Genomic DNA, 6,987 nt, shown 5'->3' on the forward strand with positions numbered 1-6,987 from the left:
AGGGTAATACATTTTTATAAATGTTTATAATCATGTTTATAATGCCGTATGAAGGCATTATAACATGTTATAAATGTGCTTATAGATGCTTACAAACGTGACATTCATAGAAAGTGTTACCGTAAGTTCTTTGCTGTTGTGAGGTAAAACTGATTCGTCCTGATTGAATAACTTTGTCTATAATGCTATATTCAAATATTTACACTGAAAATATCCTGATATGAACTCTTCCAGAAGTGCCTCCGCAATACGCCCCTTTGATTCACCTCAGCAGCTGCCCTCGCCAAAGTCTGTGCTACCGTAATGCCCTGTTGCCTGAGGGGGTGTGTTGATAAGAATGAAGCTCATCCTTAAACAAGCCTTTCTTTGTTTTTACTGAAGTGAAAGAGCTTCTTTAATAGCTCTTTAAGGACAGGTGACAGCATGATCAAGATACACTCCTACACATGAACGGCCGTATCTTTACTGTCATCTTGCAGGTGCAAGTCTGGGCTATTGTGTAATTGATGTGTTTGCTTAGGCTACAGTCATACGCATCAAACTGATGAGTAGCTAGTGTGCGTTTGGCAGGATTGACAGGATGCAGGACATTTAAAAGCACTAAATGGTCTGTTTATACAGTCACTTCATCAGAATACGTACAGTTACCAGTTTATAGACGCCCGAATTTGCGTTGTGATTTTGTAATCACTGTCATACCTGTATTAGGACCATTACATTACATACTGACGAAGATTTGATGACAATAGTAGATAATTCACTTACTTCCTTGGAAGAAACATCCTTCACCAAGTTTTGACAGAGTTCTCTTCAAATACTATTTCAACATATTCGCAAAAGTTAGATTCATCCACTTCTGGGGGTCCGAAGCTCAACCCACGTTACAAAATGTTTTTGCGCTTGATGTGTGCAATTGCATATTTTCACCAGAGAGGTCTCCAAATCCTACATAGTGTTGCTTTAACAATTTAAGACATAAACTCGGTAGGCCCTGTGATGCACTGGCAAACTGTCCAGGGTGTTTCCTGCCTTCGCCCAATGAGTGCTGGTATAGGCTCCAGCACCCCCCACGACCGAGGAGGATAAACGGTTTGGATGATGAGTGAGTGAGTAAACTTGGTAGGTAACAGGCTAGCAATGCTGTGTTGAAAATTGCCTTTTAACCTAAAACTTTTCTGTCAACAGTGTATATATGGTCAGAGCTGACCACTCAAGAATGGCTTGAAAATAGCTGACACAAACTGAGTAGACCAGCAAAGTAGGTGTTTCTAATAAAGTGGCCAGTACTCTGTACACCCAACGTAGATAAAACATAAGTGATAGTATTTGGCTCCAACAAGGAAAACCTTAAGGTTAACAGTCTAAGGCCCAATCCCATTTCACCCCTCGCCCCTACCACTGAGCCCTTAGCCCTCTATTTTGTGTGTTCACATCTAGGGTTAGGGTGTCCCGATTTTTGTTGAGATAGAGGGGTAGGGTGAAGTGTTAGAGCTACATGACCCTTCAAACTGAGGATTTTCAGAGACTCCAAACAGAGTGATATGAGAAAATAAGTAAAACCAGCCAGATGGCTGAACAAGAGACCAAAGAAAAATTTTTCAAATGTGAAAATTTTCTCCATTAAAAAATTACAATAACAATTGTATTATCTTAGTTTAATGTCGTTTCCGTGTATTGTGGTCATTTTCTTCATAACGAGCATAAAAAATCACTAATAGCATGCTAATGTCTCGGTAGCTAGCTAGCTAATTTTCCCGTTCCACCTTAAATCCAGCAATTCTGACACCTGAAGTGCCAGAATGTAGCTGCTGCACCATTTAAGGTGGAACGGGAAAATTCGAACATGAAGCAGTGTTTTTTTTTCTTTGAATGTGAGGGTTGTCCCATTTCGTAGGGCACTACCCCTTGTAACTCAGTTCGGGTGACACTCAAAAACAAGCGGTAGAGGTAAAAAGAAGGAATGGGATTGGACCTAAATCCGGAGGACCTTCCAGGCCAAAGTGCTGCGATGATTAGTGTTTACCCCCACCTACACTCAGTTCATGAAGGCCTTGCTAATTAACTGAATCAAGTGTGTTTAATGAGGCAATATGCTGAAGTCTGCAGTGTTTTGGCCTGCGAGGACTGGAGCCTGACACATGTGGTCTAAGTTAACTAAGTCTAAGTTAATGCTAAGTTTCTAAATGCTACAACAAAAGTGGAAAACCTCAAAGTTTTAAATAATTATTGACTCAGGTGTAAAAGCTAATTAGGTTTATGACTGCACAATGAGTGTAGTCCTAAACCATGAGTGAAAATATAACACTTGTACTATTAAAGAGGAATTCAGAGTGAATTGATATGATTTGTTCCATCCTAGAGAAATTTACAAGTCAGAGTCATTCACTGTGGGCGTGATGGGAATCAGATGTCTGAAGAGTTTAAAGCTACCTTACAGACCCTTATTGCATGAAATGATTATGAATCTGCTGCCAAATGCCTGAGACATTGCTTTCTAAAAGTTTTGAGATAAGCTTTTGGCCTTCAACTACACATAGGGCACTGCAAGGCAAAGAGTACTTTAAATAACTGTTTTAATATATTTTATATCAAATATAAAATGTCTATATATGTGTTGTAGATGTAAAGTCAGAGATGATAGCTCATCTGCTGCTGCACAGTTTGTGTTGGTCATCCTCTAGTCCTTCATCAGTGCTCACAGGACGCTGCCCACAGGACGCTGTTGGCTGGATATTTTTGGTTGGTGGACTATTCTTAGTCCAGCAGTGACACTGAGGTGTTTAAAAACTCCAGCAGCACTGCTGTGTCTGATCCACTCAGACCAGCGCAACACACACTAACACACCACCACCACCACGTCAGTGTTACTGCAGTGCTGAGAATGATCCACAACCCAAATAGTACCTGCTCTGTGAGGGTCAATAGGGGTCCTGACCACTGAAGAACAGGGTAAAAGGGGGCTAACAAAGTATGCAGAGAAACAGATGGACTACAGTCTGTAACTGTAGAACTACAAAGTGCACCTATATAGTAAGTGGAGCTGATAAAATGGACAATGAGTGTAGAAACAAGGAGGTGGTCATAACGTTATGCCTGATCATTTCTACTGGTCAGTCCGCCATGAAATTCTGACACAACGTAAGCAACAACTCAATTCAAATTATGTAAAAAAAAATAGATAAATAAATAAATAAAATGTTCTGTTCCAACACTGACAACATCTTTCACATTAGGAGGCTTTACATTGAAATAAAGGCAAAAATGTGATTATAGTTGAACATTTTATTTGAATGCTTTATATGAATAACTGTATTTAGAAAAAAAGAGAGGTTTATACATGAGAACACAGAGTACACATAGTTCAGTCTGGACAAAACCACTGACTGGTGCACTGCCAATTATGCTGAAAAATGTATAACCATAGCATATGAAACAATCATCAATATATAAAGTTGTTCCCTGAAGCCATCGTCAAGCTCATTCAGACAGAGAGCTTAATAAAGGTGCGTTGCATAGGTTAGCTTTGATACATGGTTCAAAAATCTCACCACACAACATTAGAAATAAAAGCAGTTAAGATACACACAATGGTAATGCCTCAAGACCAAACAAAAAGAAAGCACCACACAACATCTCAGTACAAGGGGATGTTTCCTTGAATGCTCCTAATGGTGATGTAATAGCCTGGAGGAAATGGCTCATACACAGCATTGAGTAATCTAAAGATTTCTCATTGATTTAAGGTGCTTAAAACATACAGCAACAACATCACACACATTTTACGAGATAGATAAAAATATATAAGGTAAATAATAACGTTTCCATATTTTGTTCACCCGTGTCTGTAATATACACCAGGCTCAGAGCACTGAAGTACAAACAGAATACATTCGGCAGTATCCTTTAAACGACGGAAGAAAGTAAATGAAAGTAAACTACTGGCAAAAACTATGTATAACTTAAAATACCTGGGTGAATGTCTCAGCACCACTAGAAGCCCAATTTGTGCAGTGGGCCAATCATGTTCAAGGGGAGGTCTCTGAACAAAGATGCAAATTTTAGGTGTTCTGTTCAGCGAGCGGTGCACGCTGCATCTAACAAACTCGCTGGTTTGGTCAAAAAGACGTTTAGATACAAAAGGTTTCCCTCTGAAATGCTGCCGGCTTAAGGCTGTTTACACCTTGCATTAAGATGTGTTTCATGTCTGGATGTCATTTTTCACTTCTCCTTAAATTGCGTCCTCAGTGCGACCAGATGAGGTCATTTTACTTTACCACATAAAAAGTGCCGTAACATGTCATTTTGCTTTACTGTCATTTACTTCAATGAAAAGAAAATACAGTTTTAAACCAAATATTATAGCCAGACAAAGCAAACGTACGTGAAGACATCTGAAAAAAAAAGTTTTCATCGCTCGATGTGGCTAACCTGGCCAAGAGCAAGGGTTACCACTCATCCAGGGTTCCTGGATGGTCCTGGATTTTGGTTGTCCGGGCAAAAAATGTCCCAGAATTTAAGGATTTTCATATGTTTTCATACATATCGTCGCTGTCCAATGAAAAACGTATCTCCGTTTTTTGAGATTTTTACTTTTCGGCATCATTTGAGCTCAGCAGCTATGAAAATTTCATGATGATTGGACCAATAGAAATGCTCCAAAATCGCTTAGAATAAAATCTCTTTCCATTAACTTACATTGAAAGTAAAGAACGTTTTTATCCTCTCCTTTAAAGTTACTATTTTGGAGATGTTTCACCAACTACTTCTACAGGTTACCCTCAATGTAGGGACATTTCTTAGGGAAAGGTGCACTGTTGGTGACATGTTCAGGTACTAGGCAGTACTGCTGAGTGCCTAAACTGCCCTAATTGGGAAGATTAGGTGCTGGAACTGAACTGACAAAAAAAATCATGCCACTGATTGAGTGTCCAGGAATCTTAAAGGGCTGAGGTTGCAACGCTACCATATATAATTCTGATTAAATAATTAGCTCCCTGCTGTTCATCCTCCCCTTGTGCTCTGAGCGGCCACTTCCAAGGAGTGAACTGAAGTAAGGAAGAAGAAAAAACCCACACTGAAACAGGACAATGGTTTTGGGAAGGGGGAGCAAAGTAGGCAGATCGTCCCCTGCTGTGTTATTGCTCCCTACAGTGAAATGAATGGAGATTCAAAACATTTAGAATGCAGCCAGCAGATGGCACAAGTGTGCTCTTTCTCTCCCAAGCCCAGCCTCAGCATCAGCACTCAGTGGACGCATTTCCGTCACCATTGTATGTGGATATAGAATTCCATGTACACTTGTGCTGAAAGTGGTCGAGATCCAAATATGGTTTGAGTGATCCTATCATAATCCGATAACAATGCATCCCGGGGGCTTTTCATGCAATCAAGTGAAATCCAAATGTGATCCGATCATGTGGACACAAGGTGTTAACAGTCTCAATGTATACAGTACTGTCACTCATGTTCTCTGCTTGAAGAAAGCTGTTTTATCTCACAGGGATCCATGATTTTGAGGGCAACTTCTGCACATTCTGGTAGCTTAAATCACAAAATCAAAAATGAATATGAAAAGATAAAGTGGTAAACAGAGACAATGGTTACAAATCTGGCAGTTTTGTGCCACAGCTTTTTTGGCTGGACAGCTACCACAATGTTCATGGGTAGCTGTAAAGGTTTCAGAAGCTAGAAAGCAGGAATGTAGTTGCAAATCTTTCACTGCAGCCTCTTTTCCACTGTACGGCAGAGAAGTTATCATGACTACATTGTGTCATTCTCGAGAGATGCTAAATCAGGAGGAGAACCGCACTGATGACAGTGAGTCAGTGACCGTAATAACATTGCTGTAGGTAATAATGTAGTCGCTCCTCTTTCTGTTGACTGACTGTGTGGAAGATTTTTGGACTGTTCTTAGTTTTGAAATGGCAGATGTAGCATCACAAAAGTGGTGTGAAGTGATGTAGGTTTAGTCATACTGTGGATCAGGGATATACATTCTGATTACATTGTTCAAGTATTCATACATGGGAAATTCTGCATAATTCAGTCATTGAGATGTAAACAAAGTCATTCATACTGGTTTGATATGAAACAGTGAGAAGATGAGGACATGAACATCCAAAATATGTTTGCTTTGGGGTTTTAAATGAGATTTAGACCAAAATCTTATCTCAAAACTATCGTAAAATGAAGTCTCAAGCTTTAGGCAATGCATTCAAAAGCATTTAGTGTAATAATGTTATCTGAGGTAGCTTTTACAGGCATTAAAATGCTTCAGATGTCTGGTTCCTATCACCACCACTGTGAACAACTGTGGCTCAGTATGTTTCTCTTCAATGGAGCGTTTCACATCGAACCGCTCGGAATGACTTTGTTTACATCTGAACCACTTAATTTCACAGAAGTTTCTCATTTAATGCCCAGATATTCAGTTAACTAGACAAAAGGCTCCTGTATTGTAGTGCACTGATGCTAGCAGGCTAAAAACAGTAGCACAAAGGAATATTGAACCTCAAATCATTTGAAAAAACATTGTATTCTGCCAAAATACCAAAGTGAAAAATCACTGTGTGTCAAATAAGAAGGTTTTACTGTCAGGGCTTGAATAACAGAAGCGGATCCAGATGATCTAATGAGCTAATGCTAACACTAGAGACGATGCCAGTGCAAAGGTAGATGGTGATGACTTGTGAGCTTTTCTCTCTTTAGTCGATGATCTGCCAGTAAGTTGATGACCGATCTGTCAATATGGGTGACATTGAGAGCAGCGGAATTTGTTTTCATTGTTTTTTAGTTCTCGCTAATGGCAGCTAGAATATTTAGCCTAGTTATTAGTGGCATCTGCCTTCTCAGTCACATCCGGAACAACGTGCTCTTGCCAATGCATTTAGGCCCTTGTGTTTCTCTATACATACTTAAAATGTAAATGTGAGCAAAATTGTCCTAATTTACATACCTGTTAAAAGTTAGTGGCGGTTCACGTAGTTA

This window comes from Colossoma macropomum, unplaced genomic scaffold (genome assembly GCF_904425465.1).
Source record: "Colossoma macropomum unplaced genomic scaffold, Colossoma_macropomum, whole genome shotgun sequence".
In the NCBI taxonomy this organism is placed as follows: Eukaryota; Metazoa; Chordata; class Actinopteri; order Characiformes; family Serrasalmidae; genus Colossoma; species Colossoma macropomum.